Source organism: Lissotriton helveticus, chromosome 3_1 (assembly GCF_964261635.1).
Source record: "Lissotriton helveticus chromosome 3_1, aLisHel1.1, whole genome shotgun sequence".
NCBI lineage: Eukaryota > Metazoa > Chordata > Amphibia > Caudata > Salamandridae > Lissotriton > Lissotriton helveticus.
The window spans coordinates 604,662,785-604,679,396 of NC_136061.1; the positions used below are offsets into that span (position 1 = coordinate 604,662,785).

The following is a 16,612-nucleotide window of genomic DNA, read 5'->3' on the forward strand; positions in this document are numbered from 1 at the left end:
TGGAAAAAAAAGGCATCTGCATATCCCTGCACTATGTAGCAGGCACCATGCGGTGCTTGCCACATGGTGCAGGGATAAGTAGGGGTGCCCTAGACCCAGTCCCAGGGATTAAAGAGGGGCCCGCTACGGGCCCCCAAATCCGTATCTACCATTCATTTTGCTGCGGTTTGTCAACCACAAAACAAATGAAAAACAAAAGTTGATGGACAGAATGCAGAACAATGTCATACATTCACCCCAGTACAGAGATCTGGGCCTAAATCCATCGTTTTTTTGCTCAACACACCACCCCAGTTTAGACATGACCATATGCAAATAAGCCTTGACCCTGTGCCTCATGGGAACAGTCCAGCCCGAACTGCCAAACCATGTCTTCCCTGTACCGGGATGAAGCATCCTAGGACTGGTTTCTGACTATCAGCCATCTTCAGCCAGGATAGCTTGACTCCAGTGGCGTGGAGAGCACGGGACTCACGTCTGAGCATACCCGTCCAATTCGGGGTGACAAATGCAAAAACAACATTTGATGGGCAGAATGCCGAACAATGTCATACATTCACTCCAGTACAGAGATCTGGGCCTAAATCCATCGTTTTTTTGCTCACCACACCACCCCAGTTCAGACATGACCATATGCAAATAAGCCTTGACCCTGTGCCTCATGGGAACAGTCCAGCCCGAACTGCCAAGCCATGTCTTCCCTGGACCGGAATCAAGCATCCTAGGACCGGTTTCTGGCTATCAGCCGTCTTCAGCCAGGATAGCTTGACTCCAGTGGTGTGGAGAGGACGGGACTCACGTCTGAGCATACCTCTCCCACTCGGGTGACAAATGCAAAAACAACAGATGATGGACAAAATGCAGAACAATGTCATACATTCACCCAAGTACAAAGATCTGGGCCTAAATCCTTTGTTTCTTTGCTCACCACACCACCCCAGTTCAGACATGGCCATATTTAAATCAGCCTTGACCCTGTGCCTCATGGGAACCGTCCAGCCCGAACTGCCAAGCCACGTCTTCCCTGGACTGGAATCAAGCATCCTAGGACCGGTTTCTGACTATCAGCCATCATCAGCCAGGATAGCTTGACTCCAGTGGTGTGGAGAGCACGGGACTTACGTCTGAGCATACCCGTCCCACTCGGGGTGACAAATGCAAAAACAAAAGTTGATGGACAGAATGCAGAACAATGTCATACATTCACCCCAGTACAGTGACCTGGGCCTAAATCCATTGTTTGTTTGCTCACCACACCACCCCAGTTCAGACATGACCATATGCAAATAAGCCTTGACCCTGTGCCTCATGGGAACAGTCCAGCCCGAACTGCCAAGCCATGTCTTCCCTGTACCGGGATCAAGCATCCTAGGACTGGTTTCTGACTATCAGCCATCTTCAGCCAGGATAGCTTGACTCCAGTGGCGTGGAGAGCACGGGACTCACGTCTGAGCATACCCGTCCCACTCGGGGTGACAAATGCGAAAACACCAGTTGATGGACAGAATGCAGAACAATATCATACATTTACCCAAGTACAGAGATCAGGGCCTAAATCCAAATGGAAGCAAGGGATATCATAATCCCTACGGCGCTGCCTGCAGGCTCCGCCGTAATGTTGGGCTATATTTCTGTTCCGACAGGCGGTCAGAAAAGGACGGCCTGTCAGAACCGTCGCACCATGCTTACCTACAATTCCCCTGCCATCATAATATGGCGGGGGAAAACAGCAGTACGATGGCGGAAGGCCCGCCATCGTAATGAGCCCTATATTTTGCCACACATTATTTAGCCTTTGATATTCTGGGATCAACCCTCATCAGCCAACTTTCTGAAGAGTTGGCACAGGATTCCACATCTAGATGTAATTTGGTTCCCATGAGCAAGAGGTTCGCAACATTAGCGAGAAAGGAGACAGTTGTCTGAATATGACTTCTTGGTAAGTATTTTTTTTTCAATTTGATGTAAAATTGGAATCTCTTCCTGTCATTGGTTTAGCACTTTCTTCATTTATGTTTTAGATTTTTCCTGGCACGTTAATCTGGTTCCTGCAACACGGTCTAATTTACTGATGAGAATAAGATTTCATAATGACATGGGGAGCATGCAGTGTTTAAACCTCAAGGATGTAGCGCACTAGGGATCTCGGAATCATAGAAAGAAGGAGGGGAGGAAACTTCTGGAGAATGTCTGCTGAAGCAACAATCACCAAAAGAAGTGGCTTTTGCAATATTCAATTCTCTGACAGAGGTAGATATGGTGTGAGAAAGTCTCACAGAAAGATTTTAAGTGTGTCCGTGCTCGCAACACACCAGGGTCCACTCTAAATTTTCAGGCTAATTTTTAAAATAAACATAGATTTTAGGTCCAAAAACCTTGTCTGCCAGATGAAACAACCTTTTGTAAAAGCTTCATGCATGGGCTTCTAGGCCAATTGGAAGACTGCTTAAATATATTTAGGTATTGGTAAAAAAAACCTTTTTTTATTTCCAGAAACCACATGGCCGACAACCAGGACGAACAAAGTGTCAATGCTGACTATGGCAGTTAGCAGTTGCATGCCTCACACACCTGCCTAATATGTTACCCGCTTCTGATTAAGTCTTCAGTTGATATTTCTAGCTCCCACTGCGTCCTACTGCAACCCACTTTCCTCAGTGTTACCTCTGTCCCGCCTTTTTCATCGATTTCTAGACTATTGTCCATGTGTTCCTGGATCATTGGCAAGAGAACATCTAGGCCGAGATTTACACAGAAATCACGCTATGCAGTGCAGCACATAAAGTTGTTGCCCTGTGTTGTGTGAACAGTACCAATAAGTATAGCTTTCTCCCTGTCTGCATTGTGGTAAGCATAGGTTTTGTGCAGGAAGAGGTCCCTTCCTATACAAAAACAATGCTGTAAGGTTTTATACGTGTGCTGAAAAATGCAGCACACATGGAAAGAGAGACAAATAAGGAGAAATTCAAATATTTCTCCTCATTACGCCTGCATCAGTGAGGCACAGGATTTGGTGTAAATCTCTCTCTACAGTTCACTGTAGATAAGGTTTTGCATCAAAACCCATGGGTGGTTGCCAGTGGCAGTTAGCTTCAATAATAAATGGTGGGGAGCGAAGGTCCTTGACTCACCATAAATGCGTAGCTGGAACATTCCCGCTGTGGTATTTCTCCTTTTCACGAGCAGGAAAAGGAAGGACTTCCGTCCTGCTTGTAGAACGCAACTCCAACAAATCCTGGAGCTTCTCTCATGCTGTGAACGCTTCCCCAGAATTGGCGGGAGCAGGCTCACGCAGCAGGCTGGAGGCCTGTGCCAGCAATCCGCTGGATTTTTCAAAGCCTTTGGATTGATGGGACTGCAGTGTGCATGATGGGCTGGCCGTCACAAGACAGCGGGGCAATCCGACATACTTAGATTCCTCAGCTGACAGAATGGCCTCTGCCAAAACTTATAATGTTACATTATGCTATTAACACTTGTCTAGCTATTACCAGTATTTGTGTAAGTTGATATGTGAAGTGAAGTTGAGTTGCAGCGACACCTATCATTCTACTGCAAAGAAGGCTATGCAGTTTGTGGGATAGGCACTAGAAATAGTAAGTCTAATTACATTAATAAACGACTTTTGGTCTGAGACCCGCAATGATTAATATTTACCTTCACAGGCAGTGCATTTGTTCTTGGGGTGGCTCCCCCCAGGGACATTCAACAGCTTACCCTAAACAGCGTGGGGCTCCAACTCTCTTACTGCACATGCCCTGCCAGAGAGAATAACTGCTGGGACAAAGGAAAGGGCTGATGGCAGAAACCAGGAAGGACATTTTGAAGGCAGGCCCAGGGACACTCCTTTAATAAACAGAAAAGAAAGCTGGAATGCCTGAACTCGTTAAATAGACGGCATCAGAAAATCTGCACCTCCTGCCAGATAATACACGGACATGGTCTGTGCTTCATATCAACAACCCACAGGACTAGGCGCTCTGGGGTCGGTGGACAATGACAAGCTAAATGTCCTACTAATGCAGAAAATGTAATAACAGGTGACTTTTCATACCACTTTTAAACCAGAGGCTGTGGATATGCTGTAATTACACCATACTATCAGTGAGCGCTCTAACTACCAGGGATGCTTAAGTGATTTTACCTACCCTAGTGCACTCATGAGACTCTCTTCAGCCTTTTACAGCCTTTTACTGGTGCTCTAAAGTCTGAAGTTGGGTGAGCAGACTCAGGTATCATTGAAGACTGACGAAAGACCCATCTGCCCAGATATAAAAAAAAAATCAAGTGTTTCCCCATGGTAGAGATGTTGCATTAATTTCAAGGAAATTTGGATACTTGTAGTGATATCAGAGAGAATTAAGAGCATTCATTTGGTTACAGATGATGCCCCAGAGAGATGGTTCCTATGCAGGACAAGAAACATCAAAGCTGTTTTTCATTTATTGCATGCATCCATAGGTTACATGCATGGTTCATCACAATTTAAAAAAAAAAATTAAATATTACAAATCATTTTACCTATAGTCCTGGGGAAAATGTTCATAATATCAGTGGAATCTGTTGTAATTTCTGCTGAATTGCAAAATTCGGCGATTACGTCTCATAGCGTAATTAAAGACCATTTATATAAAACTCCTGGTGTAGGAGCACAGAGCAGCACAAATGACCAGATTGTGAGTGGCAGATGTTCCCGGCGCTTGTGTTTTTTGCACTTTTTCTCAGCATAAAATGTAGATTGATCTCTAAAATGTAGCTCTGAATGCCGAACTTCTATTGCACACAAATTTGTGTTATTTGGCATAATTTTAAAGAAATTTCACATAATTACTCAAAAGGAAATTATGAATATTTCGAAAACAACTATAAGTGATCCTCGTAGTAGCAGTATGACTCTGGTATGAAGAAGCGATCAAAACTTGTTAATATTCCTTTGGTAGGTTGTTGTACCTAGAGGGCATGTGGATAATTCATCAGACTTTTTCCCCAATCATGATTTTTTCATTCAGTGACTCTGACGTGGGAAGGACTCTTCCACGTGTTATGCTCTGCTTGCAATTTGACTAACTGTGAGGCAGCCCTACCAGCCCTTCAGAGGGACTGACCATTTGGTGGAATTTCTTGCTTTCTGGCTGTCCATTCAGACTTCCCACTTAACTTTGAACGTGATAAAGAGTCCATGGTGATTGAGAGTGGCTTACGAATGAACACACTTTTAGGGTATTGTGTTGTAGATTTCTTCTCTATTCACATCCTCTGCTGCATGAGGCAGCAAAGCCACAGGCTCCTTCCTCTCACAGTGTCCTCCATCACCAACACCGATGTTACATCTGCATTCCACTTGGGGCAATGACTCACAGAAACTGACACCTGTGCAATATCTACCTACTTCCATCACCAATCACTGACACAGATACTGACACCCCCATCCTCCTGCCTCCAGAGAAACTGCATCTGTTATTGTAGGGGATGGTATGCAGGACGCACATCGCCCCACACATCTTTTCTTTCTAGCCCATTTTTTTCCGTTCAGAGCTTCACCTCTCTACTTCCAAGTCAATGCATGTTACCTCATTGTAAAAAATGCCACCCTTTCTGCTCACGTTCTACTATCTGGTAGCCATTCAGAAGCAATATGAAGTGAGCTATATTTGAGCATAGAGAAAAGAGACGTGGGACGGCCGAGAGAGTTTGAGTGCAGGCAATCCGGCAAGCACTTTGCACAATCACAAATCTGAAAAATTAATTGCATGTCATTACTTTTTGCATTGCTGGACCAGCATAAATTAAGGAATGAGAGACAGTAGAGTGTCTTCTACTACTGAAAGTCAGCGACTTTGTCAAGAACTAGATTACAAATTGTGTGCCCAGAAAAGAAAACAATTACTGATCATTGATTGCATATTGGGCTTCAGAAGTCACGACTGCTTGGGGTTAACTTCCAGGATGGTGCAATGGGCGACACTTCAATGCCATGATCCTCCAACACAGAAGTTGTTTTGGTCTTGTATGAGGGCCGGTGCACATTGAGGTAATAGAAATCCGGCGCAAAGGCCCTGCAGAACACTGTTCTCCCACCACGTGTAAACCTTCAATGGGGATGGAGTACAACTGTTTGATCTGCATTCCTCTTTTATGGTTATTCCATCGCCTTAATGCACCCTACACAGCATTTCAATTTTGCTCACCTTCCAATGTACTTAATGAGTGCTTCCCCAGGGTTGTGGTTGGCTATTCTAATCTGTCATTCTGACACTGGTACACCTTAGGAAGAACCATACTCTAAGTGACAGTAAAGTTAGGTACGGGTTTAGAAAGCCTGGTTATGGTGGGTGCACATGTTTATCAAAACGGGTGCAGGTACAGAGACCAATACAATGGAGAGGCAATTCCATAGCCATAGACAAATTTTATGATGATATCATTGAAAGTAATAGCATAATTTTAGGAAAAGAAAAGGGTTAGCTACACTCTGCTGGTAGTTTTGCCACAGCCACTGTACCATTTGCCACACAGTGTCTTTGTTAAGACAGTTATGGGAGGCACAGAGAGATTTGCAACCATCAGGATGGCTATTCTCCTTCAATCTCACAGCAGTACAAGCTCAGCTCTCACAGGGTTGCCTTATCCGAGGCAGGGAATGACCTCAATAGAACACTTAGCAGAAGGCAAGATTATCTCTCAGGGGATTTCCCAGGTGTGTCTCAGATAAACACATCAATTTCACCTCCCAGAAAGCTTCAGGATGACTGAAATCAGGAAACGATTCTGTTGGGCAGACATATGAACCACATGTAAGCTGGAGTGAGCATCTTTGACAGGAAGAAGCCAGCAAAGGAGGATCATTGGTTAAAAGAGTAAGCATCACTCACTTCTGCCAGAAGGCAGACCGCTTAAATTGATACTCTAGGACATCTTCGATTTTCATACCTAAAAAAAAATCAGCAAACACGCAACCAGTGAACCAATGACTTGATATTTACGGCTCCCAGTTTTATGGAATTTCTTTTTTTGTAATTTCCATCTGTATCCATATTTATTTTTTGCTATTTTTTTCTGTAGATATCCACTTTAACTCTGTGTTTTCTGTATAAATGTAGCTGCAATGGGTATTTTTACATAGTTATTTAACTGACAAATAGGACACTGGCATTTGAATATCCAAGAGATTTCAGCAGTATACAGCGCAAGAGCGTTATCTGAAAACACTTATATATAGGAAATCTATTGTCTTTCACATCTCCCCTACCTCTCAATCTGCACATCTACTGACCTGGCACTCAGGATTTGCAGTGGAAAGTGGAAAAAAACATCCAAAGAAGGCCTATTTTCTGTATGTTTCTTATTTAAAAATAAATACAGAAAATGAATAGTATTCTGTCTGTATTTATCTGTAAAAATTGAAAACTGGGAGTCCTATTTATGTTTCATTCTGAGGTTAAACAAAACATAAGTTGCCAATGAAGATCCGAGGATTTACTTTGGAGCCTTCAGGCACTAGTGTGGATATTAGCATTTTGATGATAATAAACCGGGATAAAGTGTAAGGCTCAATGACTGAGTGGATGGATGCAGAGCAGGACAATATTGGGTTCATAGCGCAGCTAATTTAACTACTTACTACGTGTCACCTGTATGAATGGTTTTCAGTTATTTTATGACAGAGGAAAAAGCTGTGTGTAAGGCACAGACATGAGTAGTCGGGTTCTTGGACACTACTGAGAGAGCAAGCATAAGAGATGGAGTCAGCACCCCCCATTGCAAGGGAGACAATGGGCAGTCAACTTCAAGACAAATACAGAGTGAGAGTTTGACCAATACTATAAAGCATGATGAAATGTTGTTGGATATGTTGCCTTAGTCTCTGAGTTTAATTTGAGGTGGAGTTTTTTTGGAAACTTGCACTTATTGTTCTTTATAGGACATTTCGCAAGAGAAAGAGAAGGTAAAACGCACAAAAAAAGAAGAAAGCGAAAGAAAAACTGAAAAAAGGCCACAAGCGGAAAAAGCAGGAACATGCAGGAGGGAGCCAATTAAAGAAGCATGAGGTGGATTCCAGAATACAGGGTCCTTGGAATCAAGCCCCCCAAAATGTAAAGTGCTGGCCACGGGCTGCTGGATAGAGCTTCATACCGACCATAGCCCTATCAAGTCTGTCTGGCTGATTAGAGGGGGTATAGACCAGCAAGAATCCTGGGGGGCGGAGGAGTGATGATGGTGACTTGTACAAGGGTGGAAGTCTAAGGAGTTTTGGAGACCTAGTGATCACAACCTCAATCAAGGTCACTTTCTGCTGCACAGATCTCTAGCTGTGAGAGTGAAGTTCATATGAAAGATGAAAGAAATATAACCTCCCATGCATTGAGGGCTGCTGCTACTCCACTCAATTGAGGAAGAGACACTTGCAGTGTCCATTCGGCACTGCTTGACCTTAGTAAAGGTTCTTTAGATGGCGGAAGGGATAAATCGGCAAGGACATTGGTAAACCTATTGAAGAGTGAGACTGGTGGAGGGTGCAGGGCAACACCACAAAAGTGTCTAAAAAGGCTCGCTTCAAGTTGGCAAACATTAAACTTTACACATAGGATGTATGTCACACTGCCAGAGATCAGTAATATTAAATGGGAGCAACGGAGCAGTACCCTCGTTGGGGCGAAGGGGATGCAGGCTTTTATCATAGTTGTGGGACTGAACAAGACTGGATACATACATGGCTGACATACAACCTGCCTGTAATGTTCACTAAACGCATCGGCCACTGCAAAATTGGTTGAGGTTGAATATACAATTTTAAAATATGTCTAAAAAACACAGCCTTGGATTTCTACATGCTGACATTTAACAGCGTCAGTCGGGTTCTTCTGTCCATCCAACCAATTGCTGATTTCAGCGGCGGGGGGCAGAATTTACTTCGGTATCTTCATTGACTTAACCAACTAGGTATTTTGATAGTAATGGTTGGAACTTTTGAATCTTTCAATTACCCTTAAAGTAAGTTTCTGGTGTTTTGTAATCATATAATTCAAACTTGACTCTTGATTTGTATATGACAGACTTGCTAAAATGTGTCGCGCTCTCTAATGTGTAAATTCGGCCTTACTGAATTCAGTAACCAAAAATGTACTTCGAAGGTGGCAGTAAAGTAAGCATTTATTTGAATATTTCGGGCACAGGCCGCTGTAAAACCTTTTCAACTATGTGTCAAATATAGAATGAAAAATGAATACAGATTACAAAATAAAAAAACAACATACGGACATTGAAGTTGCCCTGCAACACTTGCTCGTCCTCTCAAGGACTCTCCATGACACCAGTCCCCATTACAATACAAAAAATACAGTGCCTTTGTCCTATTATCAGCAAACATTAGGATTTCTTAGTAAAAAAAAAAGCTAACCTCCAGTACAAATGAAATGATATAAAAACCCATCTTTAGACCCACAGCATGGGCAATAACACAAATGGAGATGGATAGAAAAAGACAACGATTCTCCCTCAGAACATCCTGTCATACTCTTCGTTGAGAAGGTGTATGTTTTGGCATTTTTGGTTCTCGCTCTTTTTTTTCAATTATTGTGACATTTGGCTCAGGTAGTTTTACTTCATCGTGGGTGATTTGAAAATGAAGCAAAAGTAAATGTTCCTTTACTAATTCAAGAGAAACAGAAAGGTAAGGTGTTGCTCCCCAAGCACAGAAGGCAGGGGAACAGAATGTATATTTAGTGAATTAGTCATTCGTGAATAAGATTGCACTGTTTGGTGTGGTGCCAGTAATTGCTCGCACTGTTTCTTAGTAAGCACTAAGGGTGAAGATAACTTCCGTTCACAGGCACGTTTTTGCCTAGGAAACCCACTTAGCCGACATTGAAACTAATAGATCGTTTAAGCTGTTTCTCAAAATAATAATGTCACAGCCAGCTACTGTTCGCACAGGAAATGTTATGAGCAATGGCTCTCACGACCATGAAGGTGGCATTTTTTATCTAACACTGAGAGGTAATAGGACATCTCTCCTTCGAAATGTATGTAGATTCATTCTGGTAGTTACAAACTGAGTTCATGTTATAGAATATGAAATCTGGAACAAAAAAGAAAAAAACTGGACATCTGTATAATTGAGGCTTCTTCAAGCTGATCTATCATATTATTGCAAGTTCATGCTTAATAAAGCCAGGGAAGTCGTTTCTCTGTTCCAGTGGTTTATTTTGTACCTGGATATGTTTTATTAGATGTAAGGGACTATGAGGTCACGACAAGACACATATGTCCCAAATCCTCTTTTCCTAGGAATTAGGAGATCAGAAACATTTCGAAGGACCTTTTTATTGGAGGACCGGCAGGAGAGAACCTTGAGAAACAGGAGATTTATCATCACTGGACTCACATGAAGAACTTTTGCCTGGGAGAGGATTGAGCCCCCTCTGGGTTAAAAAATTATGAAACCCCTAGAAGCGGATGTATTTGTGACCCACAGAAGGTTATGCCTCCCGGTTTTGTAATTAATATTTTGGATTCACCATGCTTCTAATGACTGATGAGGTCCAACTTGAAGACCTTTTGTATGGTATGAATTGATATTGCACTATTTGTCTAGTCTTGGAGACTTGTACATATTCATATTGTCCTGAAGAAGGTGGTTGAACATTTTCTAATCCACCGAAATGAGTTTATGTATGTCTCATGCAGGATCTGTCCAGCGAGGGACTTTAGATGAAAAACCTTTGCTTCATTAGGATCGGTGTTTAACAGATATACTACTACTGTTTTGTGTTGTTCTCCCATTTGCCTTATGCAAATTTCTTGTATATTTGTGGGTTGCAGCATATTTGGGTGGATTAGCAGTGTAGGGCCTTTTAAACTATTGGATGTGTTATCCTTTTTATGCACAGTGTCACATGTAATCCGGTTTCAGCTCAATGTTGATATGAGTTAAATGATAATATTGAACACATTATATTGAACCCTGGTGCAATTTCCATACCCTGGTGGTACTTGTGGTTGGTAGGTGGGCATAGATTGAATTTGTATGTGGTACGTGATATCGTTGAGTGTTGTGACAGACTGAATAAGCATTAGTGTAAATATAGATTCTTGCAGGGGAGCTTTTTACTTTACTGTTCTTGCGGTGCCCTGTTCCCTTGGTTTGAGGGGCCCTCTTGCTTTTTGATTGATTTATAACTTAATATGCCAAGTGTGAAAGTTATAAGATATGCAAATCATCTTACCGAGGTCTGCTATACCGTTGATACTGCAGACCATATGAAAGGAATGTGGAGCTACTTAAAACTGCTTGCAGGTGAGTTGTGACTGAAATTAAATACAGACAGGTACAAACTCTTGCACTGAATTTTCACAGAGGACATCAATAAGCAATGGCAACATGGTCCTGTAAGCATCCAAAATGGTTGGCATCTTAGAGTTATCATATCTGATTTCTTAAAAGTGACCAAACAAAATTATAATTTCGATTGACCGAATAGTAAACTTTAGGGTGAATGAGGTGTAACCAGCAATAGAAATGAGGTTGTCCCGACACAGTACCAATCACTGCTGCAGCCGTATATGCAGCCCGGGGTATTTCTTGGAGGCCACATCTCTGGAATGATGGATAAATACAAATACAGACTGGACAATTCCCCAACTGGTCTAAGAAAACAGACCGTGAATAGTGGGTTCCAATGAGCAGACTTGTTGAAAATGGCAATGTATATGCACATAAGCGGCGTTCATTTGTGTTCACTGTACCCCTTGTTGTAAGCAGAACGGATATCGCTAAACCCTGACTGTATTATCCCGCCAGCATAGACCCATGCACACACGTACACGACAGCCATTTTAGGCACCATGGCCTCTCTGCCCATTTGTTCCCGGCACCCCTCCCTGCGCGCACTGCTCATGCATCGGCCACAAGACCCTCTCCCTCTGCGTGACCCTGCTCTAGAAGTAACCCTCCTGCTTGACCCACACCCCCCATTTCCTCCCGAGAACACCCTTCCCCTCAGCTGACGACCCCCCCACCCCGGCTGCACTTGGCCTCTCGACCCGGTCCCAAGTCCTAAGACCAAGCCTCGTGAATGTACACCCCCCCTTTTCCTGCCCAGCATAACAAAACCGTGATACACCAGCCGAAGTGCCCGATCTTATCGCCTGCCCAACCTTTGATTTGATCATCCCCTCCTGCCCTCGTGTCCTGTAGGAATGTCCGGCTGAGAGATCACAATCTCTTGTTACATTCAGGAGGGGAGAATGACATCTGATCGACTGGTATGGGAATAGGCCTGAAGCTGGGATTCCAAGCATGCTTCTTCCTACTTCAAAGCGTCTTTATTGCAATAAGGAATGTTTTGTGCATCATAAACATGTGTATAAAAGACGAAGCCTCAGAGAAACTTGTTAGAGCACCTCCTGAAGACACTATGCGAGTGTCCGAAATGACAGGCTCTCCTCATGAGAAATAAAACTCTGTTCTTGTTTTCCTGCTTCCAGCGCCCGTCTCTTTATTTGGTAATTGTTCAAGATGGAAACTAAGAGGCGTCCTGCGCCAGCAGCCTGGGCATCAGGTGTGTTATGGGCTGACTTTTCCACAATTGGCGCCCAACGTGGGGCCCATCAGCGACATAAGGTCCGGTAAGAGAGGTCCAGACGATGGGGTGAACATCTAAACGATTGGAGTATACCTGCCTTGAGAGGGCCCTCGTCCGGCTGCCGATTGAATGAACTTCACCGATTCCGAACGGACCTCTCTCAAGTGACCTACTGTCCTGACTGGAATCCCACAGGAATGCTGCGGTAAAAACATGGAGAAAGAGAACGATTGGGCGCTGGAAAAGGGAAGGCAAAGAATTGCCCACACGGTCCGGTCCGGGTAAGGTTAAGTAGGACGTCTTTACGTCCGATTGGTAGGATGGCTTTATCCATCTGATTGATTGATTGATTGTACTTGAAGTATTGGTTCTCTTTGAGACATTTTCTATTTGGAAACAGCGATGAATAGGAACGTTCCTCTCTCTTTGCAAATAGTTAAGGATAGGTAATGCAGACGTTTGTCCCCTATTGTAATCCGTCATGCCTATTTTTCTCCCCACTGATTGTTTGTTATCGATTTTTATCGATTATTGCTCTTTGAGATATTCCCTGTCTACAAACAGGGAAGAATAGAAATATTCTGCCCCCTTTGCAGATAGTGAAGGATAGGTAATGCAGATTTTTGTCCCCGTTGTAATCTGTCATGCCTGTTTTTCTCCCCATTGATTGATTGATTGTCTGGACATTTATTGTTCAAGGAATAGTTTTTTTTAAGGTATCCTCTGTTTGCAAATAACGTAGAAAAGAAATATTCTGTCTAAATCTTTACAAGTAGTGAAGGGTAGGTAATGCGGACCTTTGTCCCCCGTTGTAATCTCCCGGGCCTATCTACTCCCCACTGATTGGTAAACTAGTTCCACCCGGACCATTTATTAGAGGTAGGTCATCTGGCTCGACCAGAGGGCACCCCTAATAAAAAGGACATATGCAACAATAACGAAGTAATAACCGTATCCTGTTAACAGAAACTTTAGCATGAAACACGCTAGGAAAAAAAAGGGAAGAAAGAAATAAGAAAGCAAAATCAGTAGGCCACTGATGAGTTTTTGATTTCGCTACAAATAAGAAAACGTTAGAAATAGCTGACGATAAAACACATGATTTCGCTAGAAATAAGAAACGTTAAGAAATAAGTCCGTAATAAGAAACATGAAAATGGTGAGAGAAGCCAAGCTTGACATCACGGCAGCCACAAGGCAACCAGGCTTCGCCACCCCTCACTGCTCCAAACATGTCTGTCCCACCGCCTGCCACGCCCCAATAACGGTAACATGAGACAGATACAAGTCAACAGATACCTACCCCCATTCTGGAAACTCCCGAAGTGCAACAGGTTCGCGGCTACGCCCATCCGGAAGACGAGATCTTCGGCACGTGTAGGGCGGGTCCTGCTGCCAGCCGTCGGCCGGAGGTCGTCGAGTAAGGTGGGCCAAAAGAGGAGCTGAGGCCGACGGGATCCGGGCGTCCCCTCTTCTTTCTTCAATAATGGCTGCGACAACACGGGGGGATGTCTTGCTCATGCCACCGACCCCCCCCTCGCATCTCCTGGTCCAGCCACGGCCTGGTAGAAGCTCCCCGTCCGGCCCTGAAGCGGCGCCTTGCAGGCCACCGGGGGGGTGGATGTCTTGCCTATGCCTCCGACCCCCCCCCCTCTCATCGCCTGGTCCGGCCATCATGAATATTAGCGCCGAGAAAAACGGCGTGGGGTGCGCTGGGAGGGAGAGGCGGCGCGAACGAGCCTCTCCCACCTCCCCAGGTGGAGGCCCCCAGTGGCACCCCCAACGCTCCACTCACCCGACGAGGGTTCGCCCACTCGTAAAATGGCAGCCGACCCTGCTGGAGCGGGCCCGGCGTGGAGAGATGGCCCGGTTGCTTGTTGATTAAGAAATGAGTCCCACCATCATAAGTGTTCTCCTCGACTTTGAAGATTCTATAAGAGCCACGGGGGCCCCCGACCCCTGCAGACACCCCCGATGGGGAATGACTGCCATGATTGCCCGCGGAACGATGAAAATGTAGCCGCGAGACATCGGCGCTCCCATGCTGATGCCAGCCTCAGTTTGAATTACTAAAATCCTGCAGACTACAGTTCGGATCAGTTCCGGTGAAAACCCAGTATGACCCGGTAGAAAAAATTGTTGCCTCCCTACCCCTTTTTGACTGATGGTTCATACCGCCGATCCTTTCTGTTGCCCTTTAACGGAACTTTTGGACTGCCGAAAGAGCCTCTAGGCCAACCACGAGTTGGTGGAGATTTTGACTATGCCTGGATCTGCCTGGCTGCCCCTAAAATGGCGCTGGTACAAATGAAACTTTCAACTCCTTGTTGTACCCCGATTGCTCAGCCTTGGTGTCATGAAATATGTATGCCGTTTTTAAACACAATGAATTGATATGGGATGGGTACTGATTATGTGTTCGGACAATGAATTGAAGTGAGATGGGTACTGATTGAACATTCGGACAATGAATTGTTGTTAAGTTTGGCGCATCATGATTATTGAAAGTTCGAATTTCAACACTTATGATACTCGCTCACACTGAAGTTTCGATATGCTTTTATTGCACCTGTCGCACTTTTTATTATGAAATCAACGACCACCGACTCCATTAGGTTTTCCACTAATAAGTATCCCCACATGTACAGTTCTGGCCGGCCCACGGGGTTGTAGGCCCGTATTTATGCACCGACATTTCTATTAAAGATTTTTTGGAAAAAGCAAACGTAGTTGTCACGTGTAAATTGGTAAGTTTCGAATAAATGACCACTATTTCCGATATAACTAAATTACAGGTGAAATGGCTCAGCTCGATTAGTTAAGGGTTAAAAAGTATAGTACGCAGAAATATTGCAAATATGAACGGTCCAGGTTTTTGTTGTATGTGTTTTGCATTTTTGTACAGCCTAAAGCAACCGCTAAAGATCCTGGTATTTAGCCTATACTTTATATGCTACCTGTATCAGGAAAGTTGTTTCAAAAATGCCCCTAAGTCGCCCCAAAGGAGTGCCACCTAACCCCCCCCTGGTACGAACGACAAACGACCCCGTGCCACTGTAGGTTATCACTTTTCCTCAAAGGAGAGCACGAGCTCGCCCCCCCCCCCCACGTTGCACCGACTGCCCTTTGTTCTGACCCCCCCCCTGCACACGATCCGTAATACCACACTTGGGCGACCTATGCTATCCATAGGCTTCCGATAATCATCTCTCCCACACTAAATGGTCCACCTGGGCTTAAACGCCAAGTTGGCAGGGACTGCGTCCAGTGGAGATAGCCCGAGTATGTAGTAAGTAAAATCCTTTTCGAGTTTATGCGCGCTGATGTGTTTTTAAAATGCTGCCCCCACCCCCTTCTTTTTCCCTCTTTCTGCAGGTCACATCGGAACGTCGACTAAAGAACAAAAAGGAAAATGGTGATCTAGTGGACAAAGATGGGAAAAAGGGGTTCGATTATGGTACCTACACACGACGAGCGAACAATGGCTATTTCTCTCCCTGAACTTAGCGCTTGGGAGGACAGACTGAAGCGGAAACTACGAAATATGACTTCGCTTGGCACCCCGAATAATACAACCAGGAATGACGTGCACTAATGAATGAATTCCTACGTTTAACTAAATAGGGAAAGTTTAAGGAATATTCAGAGGCGAGGTTTACCCAAGTACCCTCCGTTTGGAGGACTAGGAATGTTGCCAGTGTTTAAAATCTACTACCTTCTTTCGCACCCTCATAGACATGAAACTCAAAGCTGCCCCATTGTTCTCACAACTGACACCCACAGTTGCCTCAGCCTGGAAACATCCTAGCCCGACCAGGTTAGTTCTTGACCAATTGCCGAAGGCATATAAGTGTATATAACTAAAGCCACCGGTGAAGGCAGCCGACGATAAAAGAGAAGAAAAAGGTAAAAAGAGCTTAGGATGCTAAGGATGCGCAGCGTACAGGAAGAGATCATTTTGGCCAATAACTGTTCTATGTTTTGTCTTGGATTTTTGTATATAATACCAGTCACTGTTCTATGTTTTG

The 16,612-nt window shown here is 44.2% G+C and overlaps 1 protein-coding gene across 11 annotated transcripts in view; it reads right to left on the reverse strand.

Moving 5' to 3' along the window:
• IKZF2 (IKAROS family zinc finger 2) overlaps positions 1-16,612 on the reverse strand; it is a 178,987-nt gene that overhangs the window by 35,896 nt on the left and 126,479 nt on the right. The window lies entirely within an intron of this gene.